General features: G+C 48.6%; 1 protein-coding gene across 2 annotated transcripts in view; it reads right to left on the minus strand.

Moving 5' to 3' along the window:
- DAAM2 (dishevelled associated activator of morphogenesis 2) overlaps window positions 1–17,744 on the minus strand; it is a 630,299-nt gene that overhangs the window by 244,049 nt on the left and 368,506 nt on the right. The gene's annotated exons all lie outside the window — the stretch shown is intronic.

Here is a 17,744-nt window from a genome sequence, read left to right on the forward strand (position 1 = left end):
TGGAGGGTGAGTGCGGGTTAAGGATAACCTGTTACTGATGGCACAAGATGCCCCCTGTGCAGAGGGTGAGTGTGGGTTAAGGGTAGCCTGTTACTAACGGCACAAAATGCCTCCAGTACAGAGGGTGAGTGTGGGTTAAGGGTAGCCTGTTACTGATTGCACAAGATGCCCCCTATGAGGAGGGTGAGTGCAGGTTAAGGGTAGCCTGTTACTGATTGCACCAGATGCCTCCTGTACAGAGGGTGAGTGCGGGTTAAGGGAAGGCTGTTACTGATTGCACAAGCACACTCTGTGTGGAGGGTGAGTGCGGGTCAAGGGTAGCTTGTTACTAAGGGCACAAGATGCCACCAGTGTGGAGGGTGAGTGTGGGTTAAGGGTAGTCTGTTACTGATGGCACAAGCACACTCTGTGTGGAGGGTGAGTGCGGGTTAAGGGTATCCTGTTACTGATGGTACAAGATGCCCCCTGTGCAGAGGGTGAGTGCGGGTTAAGGGTAGCCTGTTACTAACGGCACAAAATGCCTCCAGTACAGAGGGTGAGTGTGTGTTAAGGGTAGCCTGTTACTGATGGCACAAGATGCCCCCTGTGCAGAGGGTTAGTGCGGGTTATGGGAAGCCTGTTACTGATTGCATAAGATGCCCCATGTGCAGAGGGTGAGTGTGGGTTAAGGGTAGCCTGTTACTGATTGCACAAGCACACTCTGTGTGGAGGGTGAGTGCGGGTCAAGGGTAGCCTGTTACTAACGGCACAAAATGCCTCCAGTACAGAGGGTGAGTGTGTGGGTTAAGGATAGCCTGTTACTGATGGCACAAGATGCCCCCTGTGCAGAGGGTGCGTGCGGGTTATGAGAAGCCTGTTACTGATTGCATAAGATGCCCCATGTGCAGAGGGTGAGTGTGGGTTAAGGGTAGCCTGTTACTAATTGCACAAGCACACTCTGTGTGAAGGGTGAGTGCGGGTCAAGGGTAGCCTGTTACTAACGGCACAAAATGCCTCCAGTACAGAGGGTGAGTGTGTGGGTTAAGGATAGCCTGTTACTGATGGCACAAGATGCCCCCTGTGCAGAGGGTGAGTGCGGGTTATGGGAAGCCTGTTACTGATTGCATAAGATGCCCCATGTGCAGAGGGTGAGTGTGGGTTAAGGGTAGCCTGTTACTGATTGCACAAGCACACTCTGTGTGGAGGGTGAGTGCGGGTCAAGGGTAGCCTGTTACTAACGGCACAAAACGCCTCCAGTACAGAGGGTGAGTGTGTGGGTTAAGGATAGCCTGTTACTGATGGCACAAGATGCCCCCTGTGCAGAGGATGCGTGCGGGTTATGAGAAGCCTGTTACTGATTGCATAAGATGCCCCATGTGCAGAGGGTGAGTGTGGGTTAAGGGTAGCCTGTTACTAATTGCACAAGCACACTCTGTGTGAAGGGTGAGTGCGGGTCAAGGGTAGCCTGTTACTAACGGCACAAGATGCCACCTGTGTGGAGGGTGAGTGTGGGTTAAGGGTAGCCTGTTGCTGATGGCACAAGCACACTCTGTGTGGAGGGGTGAGTGCGGGTTAAAGATAGCCTGTTACTGATTGCACACGATGCCCCTGTGTGGAGGGTGAGTGTGGGTTAAGGATAGCCTGTTACTGATGGAGGGTGAGTGCGGGTTATGGGAAGCCTGGTACTGATTGCATAAGATGCCCCATGTGCAGAGGGTGAGTGTGGGTTAAGGGTAGCCTGTTACTAATTGCACAAGCACACTCTGTGTGGCGGGTGAGTGTGGGTCAAGGGTAGCCTGTTACTAACGGCACAAGATGACACCTGTGTGGAGGGTGAGTGTGGGTTAAGGGTAGCCTGTTACTAACTGCACAAGCACACTCTGTGTGGAGGGTGAGTGCGGGTTAAGGATAGCCTGTTAATGATTACATAAGATGCCACCTGTGTGGAGGGTGAGTGCGGGTTATGGGAAGCCTGTTACTGAGTGCCCAAGATGCCCCTGTGTGGAGGGTGAGTGTGGGTTAAGGGTAGCCTGTTACTGATTGCACAAGATGCCCCGTGTGCAGAGGGTGAGTGTGGGCAAAGGGTAGCCTGTTACTGACTGCCCAAGATGCCCCATGTGTGGAGGGTAAATGCGGGTTAAGGATAACCTGTTACTGATGGCACAAGATGCCCCCTGTGCAGAGGGTGAGTGCGGGTTAAGGGTAGCCTGTTACTAACGGCACAAAATGCCTCCAGTACAGAGGGTGAGTGTGGGTTAAGGGTAGCCTGTTACTAATTGCACAAGCACACTCTGTGTGGCGGGTGAGTGTGGGTCAAGGGTAGCCTGTTACTAACGGCACAAGATGCCACCTGTGTAGAGGGTGAGTGTGGGTTAAGGGTAGCCTGTTACCAACGGCACAAGCACACTCTGTGTGGAGGGTGAGTGCGGGTTAAGGATAGCCTGTTAATGATTACATAAGATGCCACCTGTGTGGAGGGTGAGTGCGGGTTATGGGAAGCCTGTTACTGAGTGCCCAAGATGCCCCTGTGTGGAGGGTGAGTGTGGGTTAAAGGTAGCCTGTTACTGATTGCACAAGATGCCTCGTGTGCAGAGGGTGAGTGTGGGCAAAGGGTAGCCTGTTACTGACTGCCCAAGATGCCCCATGTGTGGAGGGTGAGTGCGGGTTAAGGATAACCTGTTACTGATGGCACAAGATGCCCCCTGTGCAGAGGGTGAGTGTGGGTTAAGGGTAGCCTGTTACTAACGGCACAAAATGCCTCCAGTACAGAGGGTGAGTGTGGGTTAAGGGTAGCCTGTTACTGATTGCACAAGATGCCCCCTATGAGGAGGGTGAGTGCAGGTTAAGGGTAGCCTGTTACTGATTGCACCAGATGCCTCCTGTACAGAGGGTGAGTGCGGGTTAAGGGAAGGCTGTTACTGATTGCACAAGCACACTCTGTGTGGAGGGTGAGTGCGGGTCAAGGGTAGCTTGTTACTAACGGCACAAGATGCCACCAGTGTGGAGGGTGAGTGTGGGTTAAGGGTAGTCTGTTACTGATGGCACAAGCACACTCTGTGTGGAGGGTGAGTGCGGGTTAAGGGTATCCTGTTACTGATGGTACAAGATGCCCCCTGTGCAGAGGGTGAGTGCGGGTTAAGGGTAGCCTGTTACTAACGGCACAAAATGCCTCCAGTACAGAGGGTGAGTGTGTGTTAAGGGTAGCCTGTTACTGATGGCACAAGATGCCCCCTGTGCAGAGGGTGAGTGCGGGTTATGGGAAGCCTGTTACTGATTGCATAAGATGCCCCATGTGCAGAGGGTGAGTGTGGGTTAAGGGTAGCCTGTTACTGATTGCACAAGCAAACTCTGTGTGGAGGGTGAGTGCGGGTCAAGGGTAGCCTGTTACTAACGGCACAAAATGCCTCCAGTACAGAGGGTGAGTGTGTGGGTTAAGGATAGCCTGTTACTGATGGCACAAGATGCCCCCTGTGCAGAGGGTGCGTGCGGGTTATGAGAAGCCTGTTACTGATTGCATAAGATGCCCCATGTGCAGAGGGTGAGTGTGGGTTAAGGGTAGCCTGTTACTAATTGCACAAGCACACTCTGTGTGAAGGGTGAGTGCGGGTCAAGGGTAGCCTGTTACTAACGGCACAAGATGCCACCTGTGTGGAGGGTGAGTGTGGGTTAAGGGTAGCCTGTTGCTGATGGCACAAGCACACTCTGTGTGGAGGGGTGAGTGCGGGTTAAAGATAGCCTGTTACTGATTGCACACGATGCCCCTGTGTGGAGGGTGAGTGTGGGTTAAGGATAGCCTGTTACTGATGGAGGGTGAGTGCGGGTTATGGGAAGCCTGGTACTGATTGCATAAGATGCCCCATGTGCAGAGGGTGAGTGTGGGTTAAGGGTAGCCTGTTACTAATTGCACAAGCACACTCTGTGTGGCGGGTGAGTGTGGGTCAAGGGTAGCCTGTTACTAACGGCACAAGATGACACCTGTGTGGAGGGTGAGTGTGGGTTAAGGGTAGCCTGTTACTAACTGCACAAGCACACTCTGTGTGGAGGGTGAGTGCGGGTTAAGTATAGCCTGTTAATGATTACATAAGATGCCACCTGTGTGGAGGGTGAGTGCGGGTTATGGGAAGCCTGTTACTGAGTACCCAAGATGCCCCTGTGTGGAGGGTGAGTGTGGGTTAAGGGTAGCCTGTTACTGATTGCACAAGATGCCCCGTGTGCAGAGGGTGAGTGTGGGCAAAGGGTAGCCTGTTACTGACTGCCCAAGATGCCCCATGTGTGGAGGGTGAGTGCGGGTTAAGGATAACCTGTTACTGATGGCACAAGATGCCCCCTGTGCAGAGGGTGAGTGCGGGTTAAGGGTAGCCTGTTACTAACGGCACAAAATGCCTCCAGTACAGAGGGTGAGTGTGGGTTAAGGGTAGCCTGTTACTGATTGCACAAGATGCCCCCTATGAGGAGGGTGAGTGCGGGTTAAGGGAAGGCTGTTACTGATTGCACAAGCACACTCTGTGTGGAGGGTGAGTGCGGGTCAAGGGTAGCTTGTTACTAACGGCACAAGATGCCACCAGTGTGGAGGGTGAGTGTGGGTTAAGGGTAGTCTGTTACTGATGGCACAAGCACACTCTGTGTGGAGGGTGAGTGCGGGTTAAGGGTATCCTGTTACTGATGGTACAAGATGCCCCCTGTGCAGAGGGTGAGTGCGGGTTAAGGGTAGCCTGTTACTAACGGCACAAAATGCCTCCAGTACAGAGGGTGAGTGTGTGTTAAGGGTAGCCTGTTACTGATGGCACAAGATGCCCCCTGTGCAGAGGGTGAGTGCGGGTTATGGGAAGCCTGTTACTGATTGCATAAGATGCCCCATGTGCAGAGGGTGAGTGTGGGTTAAGGGTAGCCTGTTACTGATTGCACAAGCACACTCTGTGTGGAGGGTGAGTGCGGGTCAAGGGTAGCCTGTTACTAACGGCACAAAATGCCTCCAGTACAGAGGGTGAGTGTGTGGGTTAAGGATAGCCTGTTACTGATGGCACAAGATGCCCCCTGTTCAGAGGGTGCGTGCGGGTTATGGGAAGCCTGTTACTGATTGCATAAGATGCCCCATGTGCAGAGGGTGAGTGTGGGTTAAGGGTAGCCTGTTACTAATTGCACAAGCACACTCTGTGTGGAGGGTGAGTGCGGGTCAAGGGTAGCCTGTTACTAACGGCACAAGATGCCACCTGTGTGGAGGGTGAGTGTGGGTTAAGGGTAGCCTGTTGCTGATGGCACAAGCACACTCTGTGTGGAGGGGTGAGTGCGGGTTAAAGATAGCCTGTTACTGATTGCACACGATGCCCCTGTGTGGAGGGTGAGTGTGGGTTAAGGATAGCCTGTTACTGATGGCACAAGATGCCCCCTGTGCAGAGGGTGAGTGCGGGTTATGGGAAGCCTGGTACTGATTGCATAAGATGCCCCATGTGCAGAAGGTGAGTGTGGGTTAAGGGTAGCCTGTTACTAATTGCACAAGCACACTCTGTGTGGCGGGTGAGTGTGGGTCAAGGGTAGCCTGTTACTATCGGCACAAGATGCCACCTGTGTGGAGGGTGAGTGTGGGTTAAGGGTAGCCTGTTACTGATGGCACAAGCACACTCGGTGTGGAGGGGTGAGTGCGGGTTAAAGATAGCCTGTTACTGATTGCACAAGATGCCCCTGTGTGGAGGGTGAGTGTGGGTTAAGGGTAGCCTGTTACTGATGGCACAAGATGCCCCCTGTGCAGAGGGTGAGTGTGGGTTAAGGATAGCCTGTTACTGATGGCACAAGATGCCCCCTGTGCAGAGGGTGAGTGTGGGTTAAGGGTAGCCTGTTACTGATTGCATAAGATGCCCCATGTCCAGAGGGTGAGTGTGGGTTAAGGGTAGCCTGTTACTAATTGCACAAGCACACTCTGTGTGGCGGGTGAGTGTGGGTCAAGGGTAGCCTGTTACTAACGGCACAAGATGCCACCTGTGTGGAGGGTGAGTGTGGGTTAAGGGTAGCCTGTTACTGATGGCACAAGCACACTCGGTGTGGAGGGGTGAGTGCGGGTTAAAGATAGCCTGTTACTGATTGCACAAGATGCCCCTGTGTGGAGGGTGAGTGTGGGTTAAGGGTAGCCTGTTACTGATGGCACAAGATGTCCCCTGTGCAGAGGGTGAGTGTGGGTTAAGGATAGCCTGTTACTGATGGCACAAGATGCCCCCTGTGCAGAGGGTGAGTGTGGGTTAAGGGTAGCCTGTTACTGATTGCATAAGATGCCCCATGTCCAGAGGGTGAGTGTGGGTTAAGCCTGTTACTAATTGCACAAGCACACTCTGTGTGGAGGGTGAGTGCGGGTCTAGGGTAGCCTGTTACTAACGGCACAAGATGCCACCTGTGTGGAGGGTGAGTGTGGGTTAAGGGTAGCCTGTTACTGATGGCACAAGCACACTGGGTGTGGAGGGGTGAGTGCGGGTTAAAGATAGCCTGTTACTGATTGCACAAGATGCCCCTGTTTGGAGGGTGAGTGTGGGTTAAGGCTAGCCTGTTACTGATGGCACAAGATGCCCCCTGTGCAGAGGGTGAGTGTGGGTTAAGGATAGCCTGTTACTGACTGCACAAGATGCCCCCTATGAGGAGGGTGAGTGCAGGTTAAGGGTAGCCTGTTACTGATTGCACCAGATGCCTCCTGTACAGAGGGTGAGTGCGGGTTAAGAGAAGGCTGTTACTGATGGCACAAGATGCCCCTGTGTAGAGGGGGAGTGAAGGTTAATGGTAAACTGTTACTGATTGCATACGGTGCACCATGTGGATGGTGAGTGCAGGTTAATGGTAGCCTCTTACTGATTGCGCAAGATGCACCATGTGGAGGGTGAGTGCAGGTTAATGGTAGCCTGTTACTGATTTATAAGATGCCCCTGTGTGGAGGGTGAGTGCAGGCAAAGGTAGCCTGTTACTGACTACTCAAGAGGCCCATGTGTGGAGGGTGAGTGCGGGTTAAGGGTAGCCTGATACTGATTACACAAGATGCCCCCTGCGTGGAGGGTGAGTGCAGGTTAAGAGTAGCCTGTTACTGACTGCCCAAAATGCCCCCTGCGTGGAGCGTGAGTGCAGGTTGTGCAGGTTAAGGGTAGCCTGTTACACACTGCCAAATATGCCCTCTGTATGGGGGTGAGTGCGGGTTAAGGATAGCTTGTTACTGACTGCCCAAGATGCCCCCTGTATGGGGGTGAGTGCGGGTTAAGGGTAGCTTGTTACTGACTGCCCAAGATGCTCCCTGTGTGGAGGGTGAGTGTGGGTTAAGTGAATCCTGTTACTGATGGCACTAGATGCCCCCTGCATGGAGGGTGAGTGTATGTTAAGAGTAGCCTATTTCTGACTGCCTAAGATGCCCCCTGCGTGGAGGATGAGTGCAGGTTAAGGGTAGCCCGTTACTGACTGCCCAGGATGCCCCCTGTGTGGAGGGTGAATGCGGGTTAAGAGTAGCTTGGTACTTACAGCCCAGGATGCCCCCTGTGGTGAGGGTGAGTGCAGGTTAAGGGTAGCCTGTTACTGACTGCCCAAGACGTTCCCTGCGTGGAGGGTGAGTGCAGGTTAAGGGTAGCCTGTTACTGACTGCCCAAGATGCCTCCTGCGTGGAGGGTGAGTGCAGGTTAAGGGTAGCCCAATACTGACTGCCCAAGTGCCCCCTGTTTGAAGGGTGAGTGCGGGTTAAGGGAATCCTGTTACTGATGGCACATGATGCCCCCTGAGCAGACAGTGAGTGCAGGTTAAGGGTAGCCTGTTACTGATGGCTCAAGATGCCCCCTGTGTGGAGGGTGAGTGCGGGTTAAGTGAATCCTGTTACTGATGGCACTAGATGCCCCCTGCATGGAGGGTGAGTGTATGTTAAGAGTAGCCTATTACTGACTGCCTAAGATGCCCCCTGCGTGGAGGATGAGTGCAGGTTAAGGGTAGCCTGTTACTGACGGACCAGGATGCCCCCTGTGTGGAGGGTGAGTGCGGGTTAAGAGTAGCTTGGTACTTACAGCCCAGGATGCCCCCTGTGGTGAGGGTGAGTGCAGGTTAAGGGTAGCCTGTTGCTGACAGCCCAAGACGTTCCCTGCGTGGAGGGTGAGTGCAGGTTAAGGATAGCCTGTTACTGACTGCCCCAGATGCCTCCTGCGTGGAGGGTGAGTGCAGGTTAATGGTAGTCCAATACTGAATGCCCAAGTGCCCCCTGTTTGAAGGGTGAGTGCGGGTTAAGGGAATCCTGTTACTGATGGTTCAAGATGCCCCCTGTGTGGAGGATGAGGGCAGGTTAAGGGTAGCCTGTTACTGACTGCCCAAGACAACCCCTGCGTGGCGGGTGAGTGCAGGTTAAGGGTAGCCTGTTACTGACTGCCCAAGATGCCTCCTGCGTGGAGGGTGAGTGCAGGTTAAGGGTAGTCCATTACTGACTGCCCAAGTGCCCCCTGTTTGAAGGGTGAGAGCGGGTTAAGGGAATCCTGTTACTGATGGCACATGATGCCCCCTGCGCAGACAGTGAGTGCAAGTTAAGGGTAGCCTATTACTGATTACACAAGATGCCCCCTGTATGGAGGGTGAGTGTGGGTTAAAGGTAACATGTTACTGATTGCACAAGCACACCGTGTGCAGAGGGTTTAGTGCGGGTCATTGGTAGCTTGTTACTGACTGCACACAATGCCCCATGTGTGGAGGATGAGTGAAGGTTAAGAGTACCCTGTTACTGATTGCACTCGCACACCCTGTGCGGAGGGTTTAGTGCAGGTTAAGGGTAGCCTGTTAGTGATGACACAAGATGCCCCCTGTGTGGAGGGTGAGTGAGGGTTACGGGTTGCCTGTTACCGATTACACAAGATGTCACTTGTGTGAAGGGTGAGTGCAGGTTAAGGGTAGCCTGTTACAGACTGCCCAAGATGCCCCCTGTGTGGAGGGTGAGCGCGGGTTCAGGGTAGCCTGTTACTGATTGCACAAGCACACTCTGTGTGAAGGGTGAGTGCAGGTTAAGGGTAGCCTGTTACTGATGGCACAAGATGCCCCCTGCGTGGAGGGTGAGTGCGGGTTAAAGGTAGCCTGTTTCTAATTGTACAAGATGCCCCATGTAGAGGGTGAGTGCATGTTAAGAGTAGTCTGTTACTGTTTACATGAGCCGCCCCGTACGGGGAGGGAAGAGTGGGCGATGATGATATCCTGTTACTGTTTTCATGATGTGCCCCCCGGGAGCGACGAGTGCTGTTTGAGGGTAACCTTTGCTGTTTGCAGGATATATCCCATGCAGGGAGGGATGAATGTGGGTTAATAGTAGCCTGTTACTGATTGCACAAGAAGGCCTGTGTGTGTGCACACGCAAGCAGTGCTTTATTTGAGTCGGTGGTTTCCGGTGCTCGGCACCGGCACCTCATTCTCAGCACCACCTCTAATGACAGCTTTCCACATGGTGGCGCTGTTGTCTAATTTTGAGATGAGCACAACAACAGTTGCTAAATCATTCAATATACATAAAAAATCAATATTACCTACCGCCAACACCATCCTTATACCTTTGGTGTCTGGAATAGTCTGAATTGTCACACTTGTAGAAGTGTGGTGGTTAGTAGTTCTAAAGAAATAATGAAGAGGAGCATATAATCAAATATAGCACATTTATAGATTATAAATAATATCTAATTCATGCGATTTGAAACAAAATTAAAGTGCGGGGAATCTTGAAATTTCTTTTCTTCATATAATCTTTATTTTCATTTCCAATCAGAAGCATAAAGCTCAGCCAACGCGTTTCGTCCAATAGATGGACTTGATCAGGGTTGTGAATCAGATCACGAAGATCAGCAAAACAATCTACGAACGTGAAATCTTGAAAGCCAAGAATCTTGTGACGTCTTGTTAATAATACATATCCAAGTTGGGAACAGCTCATGTAAATCACCAAACAAGTTTAGTGATCTATATAAATATGCATCGATATTCCAATCGCACTAATGTATTCTGGATTTTCTTAGGATTATTGCCTTCTATCCATGCCGGTATCATATGAAGTCGTGCCCAAAGTATCGTCCGTCTGACCGTGGTCCTTAGAAAATCCAGAAGACATTGGTGCGTATTTATATGTGCGATGATGACCATGACTTGGCGCCACGGGTCCTTGCCACAAATTCCTTCTGCACCAGGCCGCGTGACTCCAGAAGAATCCAGAAGCATCAGTGAACCTAAACAGGAGTCCTTCATGAGGAATGTACACAAACAAACAAGAGCTAAACAAACATCTGAGGAGAAGGCCCTGAAGAAGCGCAGGCTTTTTCAGGGCTGAACTGGGCCAGATGTGCAGAAGGCTTGCAGCTGCTGCTGTCAGCTCCTGCGTGTCACGCTGAGAACAGAAACAGCGCTACTGATTCGCAATAATATTGTGATAGAGCTTTTGGCAAAGGCAAAATATGTGTCTGTTTGTCTTTCTATCAATCAAACATCCGACACGTGCACACAAAACGGCCTCCCAGGAGCCTGATGTCAATCAGAGCGCTTCACGGCCTCCACCAGGATATGAGGCGTTATATACACTCTACGATTCCATATGTGGGCTGCACTCGGAAGCGTGCAGATGGCGTTGCAAAGGTTGACTACTACCTGCACACTACTAAAGTAAATGTAATCTGTCATGATTAAGTAACTCACACTACATGCACTGCCATCCTCTCCCAGCTGACACAACCCAACACGTCTCCACTACCAGTGACCCCACACCGCTTGTCTCATTCAAGACCAACACCTCGCCGGCCAGTCCACGCAAACCTGTAAGGTGCGCTGTTCCACACAACCATGCTACGTGTGCTCTTATCAAATAAAATCTTTGGCCTCATTCCTAAAGATGAAGATTCACAGAATTAAGATTTGAGGACTTTTGAGATCTGAATCCCACTCACACTCGAGAAATATTACCACTTCTACAGACTTTTGGCAGACACAAGTTTACTTTTAGGGCGAGGAACATGGGTGTCCAAGGAAGTCTGCGAGAAGATGATCACTAGACGTATGGTGGACACATAAAGTCTTCATTAGATGGTTATTTATGAACATTCACATTGGATGTTCACGGGCAATCCGTGAACTCAACATTAATAGCAAAACATGCTGAAGCGGGGTGCAATCCAGTATTTTCCTGGAGTGTTGGGGGGGATTTCCTAAATGGAAAAATATTGTTAACAAAAAACATTAATTTAAAGTTCCATTTGTATGTTAACTCAAGCCTAAACAAACAGATTGTTAGTGGGACACAAAGAAGCCATATCATTATGGCCTTTAATGTTGGCTCTTTCTCGGTGTCATCGTAGTATGAAACTCAAATAAAAAATGTGAGTTTAATACTAGGTTGCATCATTTGATATTTTATGGATCCTCGGTTTGTAAACTCAGAAGAGACCAGCCCTGTATGTTAAGTGTAGCACAGACTTGTGTGAGGATTGGATTAATCTTGGAATGTCTTAAGTAATCGATAATCCTAAAGTTCTTTGATCCCCACAGAAGAGCTCATCAGTATAATTATACAGATAGACTGACCGGGGCGAGTTATTTCCACTCTACAAAATGGCAAACTCCAAATTTCTATTTCATCTGATGAAGCCGTCAAAAAGTTAAAGAGAGAAGGCAACGTTAAACAGGGCAGGCAAATCCCTAGCCTCTTATCTAAAATTTAAAATACAGAGATACGCCATTAACGCCATAAAGGATAAGGTAGGGAATATTATTAATTAATAATCTGCAAAATATAGCTAACTCTTTCATGGACTTCTATAAAGACTTATATGAAGAAAATACTAACGGATAGCACTCAAAGTGTCATGACTATCTAAGCAGTATCACTCTCCCTAGCCTTACAGATCAAGAGAAATCATCAATAAATGGACCGATCACAGAAAATGAGGTATTGATAGCGATCAATAGGTTGAAATCGGGTAAAGCCCCAGGCCCCAACGGGTTCAATGTCAAATTCTTCAAAACCTTCTCTCCGTCCCTATTGTCACCACTTTTGAAGCTATTTACTCACTTCTCAGAATCTGGCCAAGTCACTGGCACACCAGCGGAAGCAACCATAATCGTCCTACCCGAGGAAGCTAAAGACCCCCTCTTACCTAAAAGCTACAGGCCGATATCATTAAATAAAACTGGATTGCAAAATCTACGCATCAATTCTCTTGAATAGAGTTCAACAACATATCTCTAAACTACTGTATCGGTGTAAGGTTTTTAGTATTGACAGGAAGATTGGCGCTCAAGCTTAGTATGCGTGTATTTGTTATGTTTCGTGTGTGAACGGTGCTACCAGGTCGGGGGAAAAACACCTTGAAACCCCAGTAAGTATGTGAGTCCAGAAACCCACAATATCTCTAAACTAATACACCCATCTATGGTGGGATTCTTAAAACACACGCTCTCCAGTGACAACACACGTCTGTTATGTCATACCATAGAAAAGACTAGACTCCTTGACTCCCCCATGGTGGCCATCACATTGGATGTGGAAAAAGCCTTTGATAAGTTTGATTGGAGGTATCTAAAGGCTGTTCCGGAGAAGTTTAATTTGGGGGATAACCTGATCAAAATGATAATGACTCTACCACAATCCCACTGCTAAAGTCAGAGCGGGAGGTATAGTTTCCCCTGCATTCAACCTGAACCAAGGGACCCGGCAGGGGTGCCCACTCTCGCCTCCCCCTTTTCCTCCTGGCTTTGGAGCCTTTCCTCCAACATATCACGGAAAATAAGGACACTACTGTTGTCTCCTTTGGTGACTCAAACGTAAAGCTTGCTGCATACGCAGACGATGTATTAATTGTCACTGAAGAAGCCTCCACTGCAATCCCAGCACTGATGAATACCATACACCATTTCTCAGAAATGTCTGGATATTCCCTTAACAAGGACAAATCCGTTGTTACGGTGATAAACGCATTCTAAGCTCATCAGGACTAACCTGGCAACAGGACTCTGTCAAATACCTAGGTCTCGAGTTCACAAATGAACTAATCACCACTCTACATACTAACGAAAAAAATGTGTCCAAAAAACTAGACTTACTTCTAGACAACTGGTCTCCCAAATTTGTATCATGGTGGGGAAGAGCAGAGACTCTGAAGATGATGATAACCCCTCTCGTCAATTATCTTATTAGCATGCTGCCCATGCTCCTATCAGAAGAATTCTTAAAAACGTTGACAAAACCTTTAGCAGATTCCTATGGCAGGGCAAAAAGCTCAAGCTGGCCAAGGATAAAGGGGGCATCTCCCTACCCTTCTTCAGAAACTATCAAACTGCCTTTTTTTGCAAACAGGGTGCAAATTGGTTTATTGATAACTCACCATATGTGCCACCCTGGGTGGCGATAGAAAAGTCCCTCATACAGAACATCCCTCTCGCTGCATTATTTACGATGGACATATCCCACTTACTGCACTCTAGAAACATTATACAGAACACCAAAGGAGCCATCCTACTCCTTGAGTCATGTATGGAGGCCAAGATACAACACTCTTACCTATCCTCCCTATGGTACAATCACACACTCAAATTTGACGGTTCCTCATTTTTCTGGACAGACTGGTCACACAAGGGCATTGACCTAGTGCAAGACATCTTCGAAAACACTTCTCCCCTACCATTCTCAGCCTTGCAAAATCGGTTCAATCTTGTTAATCTAGGTTGCTACAAATTCCTTTAGCTTAAAGTAGGGCTTGCAAAAAAGAATATATCGGGTGCTAGTCCTTCTATCACTACCCTCCTGAACCATCTATCCAAGGTAGGCCACCTGGTCTCGTGCATATACAAAATTCTCTTGCAGAACCAAAACAAAACTCTATCTTGTAATCAACGGAAATGGGAAGCTGATTCTATCAAGTTAAACAATGTTTTTAATTGGGCCGCCATCAACAGACCCCCCTTTTCACATAACATTTTGCCTATCCTTGTACAAACTAAATATATGTTAATAAATAGGACTCCCGCAAGACTCTTCAAGGCCGGCCTTACAAAAGACCCCTTCTGTTGGTGCTGCAGAAAACAAGAGGGCTCCCTTGCACACATGCTATTCGATCGCCCCCTCCTCCAAGACTTTTGGGTCAAAGTATTTGACTACATTACACATACCCTAAAGATTCTCCCCACGAGAGATTTCTCATACATCATACTGGGCCCTTTGGATTCCCAACTCAAGGAAGGCAATGATCGGTTCCTTCTGGACTTAATGCTTACTCTCGCCTGCAAACGAATCCTAAACAACTGGAAACACTTCAAAGCGGTCTCTTTTTCTAAATGGCAAGAGTGGTTAGCTTTTCTTAGAGGTGCCGATAACATTGCTCTCCAATTCTCCAAGTAGAGATCTTCACGGCGCTCAATATGGAACGCGCCAGACACAAGTGCCTTTATTTATAAACCGCCATGACCTCTCCCACAGGTAAATCCACCTCCCCTCAAATCTCTCCTTTCACGCTATACAGGACTCACCCATGTAACTTCAACTTCTTCTACACTAGGCCCTACAGCCATCCGCGCCACCGTTTTCCCACATTCATGTGAGACAAAATCATTTTATTCACTCCTGTGCATTCCGATATGTTATAGATGTCAAGGTAAATAACTCTGCCTGCTTCTAACCCTCATGGTCATATAAAAGGTGTTGTATAACATGTATGTTCTGTATTGTAGCTCACACCATACGAAATGTAATGACATGCTATGTAACCCTGTGGTATTCATACGTACATGCCTATGTATTATCCCTTATGCAAAGTACCGATCATCAACTCCTACTGTAGAGTGTTTACGGTTTCATTTTATGCACAGTCTCCACCCCATCCCCTTGGTGTTTTCTACCTTTCCTACTGCATATTTATTTTGTTTACCACTGACTATCTCTGGTTGTAAAATTTTATAAAATACTTTGAACTCAAAAAAGAGCGGGCCATCTTAGATAAGTCAGACACGCGGGAAGACATCCATCAAGAATGTAATTGATTGGGACCAGATATTCAACTTTAAGAAAAGAGAGTTTGTACAGATCTTCATGGCAAAATGATGATGGAGTGCTGTAAATATGGGGGGTGATATATTGTGGGAGATTTATTACCATCTACCATCCAACATGAAATAATAATAAATATGATTATGAAATATACTGTGTAACCAAATACTGAGACCATCTGATGAAACAATGTTGATTAGATCTGTGAAATATGAAATATAATGTGTGATCAAGTATCAAATGCCTGTGAATACAAGATAAATCGATATAGTTCAGATTTGGTTGGGATAAGATGAGGGATATTGTAAATCATATAATGAGAAACAGCGACTAATATTAAGTTTATGTATTTTTGCAAAACAAATCTGTGACACTGTGTGTAACGTGACTAGGCCAGTCATAATATCTACTATCCTGATGAAGGCATAAATAAAGTAGGATTGCCGAAACTATGACATCATAGTCGATAAGTGAGAAATGACTGCAGGAAGAGGATTCCTTTATAAATACTATGTATAGGATAATAAAATGAAGGAAAGAAGAAACCATGTGATCTAAAGTTAGCTCCCCGATCAATAGTTATTAAGGATGGAGCGTGGGCTTTGGACCCGAATGAGGAGGTGAATGGTGCGCCATCGCTCTCACATATATCGGATCACTGCAGACGTGAGGGAGGGTGGTAAAGATGGGTATTGTTCTGGACCATCACCACCTGATCTACGTTGCTCCACGGCATGCAGGAGATTGCCCTTGGTGATGGCAAGTCTGACAGCACTGATAGGCTACTCAAGCTTCACCCTCATTGGTTACAATATCACTGGGAAGCCCGCGCTGGAAAACAGGCCTATTGTTTACTCTTCCTCCTCAACAATTCTGTCTGCGCTTCAAGGAGGCCTCCTTCAGCTGTTCATCCCTCACTCTCAACAGAGGCTCTGCCCAGGGCCTGAATGAAAACCCAAAACAGCCCTGGTAACAATGTTCAGACCAGCCCCACACTGCTAGAAGTCATGCTTGGACAGGTCCTTGGACTAGTCCATCTTTTCAGATGACGCCTCTCAACTCAAAAACTATTACGAATTCAAAGTGCTACCCCTCATCATCCCATACAAAAGCACTGGCATAAATCCCTTCGTGTTTCGATAAGCCCCCATTGATTTACAAAACCTCTCCAACGACTTGCCACCAATCGTCCGTACTCATGAAGTCCAAATCCTTACAGTACCCAGCACCGAGTCCAAGTGCAGTAGGTGGTACAGACCATCAGCCAACGGCATCGATCCATTCTACCTACAAGCAGATTCAAGGCTGCGCCTCTGCTAGACACAGATACTCATGGTGGTACATGCCATTTGTCAACAGCACCCATCCGTTCTACCTACAAGGAGGGTTCTAGGCTGTGCCTCTGCTAGACATGGATACTCATGGGTGGTACATGCCTTCAGTCAATGGGATCCATCCGTTCTACCTACAAGCAGGTCCTAGCCTGCTCATTGCTCCTGTACTAGACACGGATACTCATGCAAGGCACAAATCTTCAGTCGAAGGGATCAATCCGTTCTACCTACAAGCAGGTTCTAGGCTGTGCCTCTACTAGAGACAGATATTCAAGATTGGTACATTCCTTCAGCCAACAGCATCAATCTGTTCCTACTACAAGCAGGTTCAAGGCTGTGCCTCTGCTAGACACGGATAATCATTGATAGTACATGCTGGACATGGTTATTCATTGATAGTACATGCTTCCATCAACAGCATCCATCTGATCTACCTACAAATAGGTTCAAGGGCGTTCACCACCCTGCTCCGGTGTTAGACTGTGGATACTCATGGGTGGTACATGCATTCAGTGAACAGCGTCCATCCGTTCTACCTACGAGCAGTTTCTAGGCTGAACCTCTGTTAGACACGGATACTCATGGGTGATACATGCCTTCGGTCAACAGCATTCATCTGTTATACCTACAAGGAGAGCTCTAGGCTGCTCATTGTTCCTATATTATTGTATTATTGTATTGTATTACACACTTATATAGCGCTGACTGTCACCCTACGGGTATCCTGGCGCTTTAAACCTAGACTGATGGTACACACAAATACTCATGGATGGTACAAGTCCTCAGTCAAAGGGATCAATCAGTTTGTCCTACAAGCAGGTTCTAGGCTGCTCCTGTGCTAGACACGGATACTCAAGGGCAACCAGTCTACAGGATGCACGGAGAGTATACTGAGTTCAAAGCAGCTAACCTGCTACGTCATCAGCATAACGTGAACCCTGGGGGAGTGATCTAACCAGCAAATAACATTGATAAAGAAGACTGGACCACGCTCTGCAGCCTCCAAGATCTGAACACAATCCTCAGAAGGTAAACAACAAAATGTGTCCTGTGCATAGACCCTGAGATTTCAAACAGAAAAGACTCAAAGATCCCACAGGACCGACCTGCACCTCTCGCAACTTTGGACATTATCCAAGGTGACCATAAGCAACTCAGCCATGTCCGGGTTTCATTCATCCAGCCACGGGTGCAACTAGGGGCAAGGGTAAGCTAGGCATCTGCCCTAACCCCACATCTAGCTGCCCTCTGAGTAGTGGTACCAGGCACAGCACCATTCTCCCAACCCACCTGGGTACAATCGTGGTGGCACCCATGCATTCAGCCCCGCTCCCTTCAGTCACATATGGTGAAGACTCTGACCAGGTGCATCCCGCCAACGAGGAGGTACTATATGTAGTCGGCAGCCTGACGTCAGCGCATACGAAATGCAAGGA

The sequence above is a fragment of the Triturus cristatus genome, chromosome 6 (assembly GCF_964204655.1).
Source record: "Triturus cristatus chromosome 6, aTriCri1.1, whole genome shotgun sequence".
Lineage (NCBI taxonomy): Eukaryota > Metazoa > Chordata > Amphibia > Caudata > Salamandridae > Triturus > Triturus cristatus.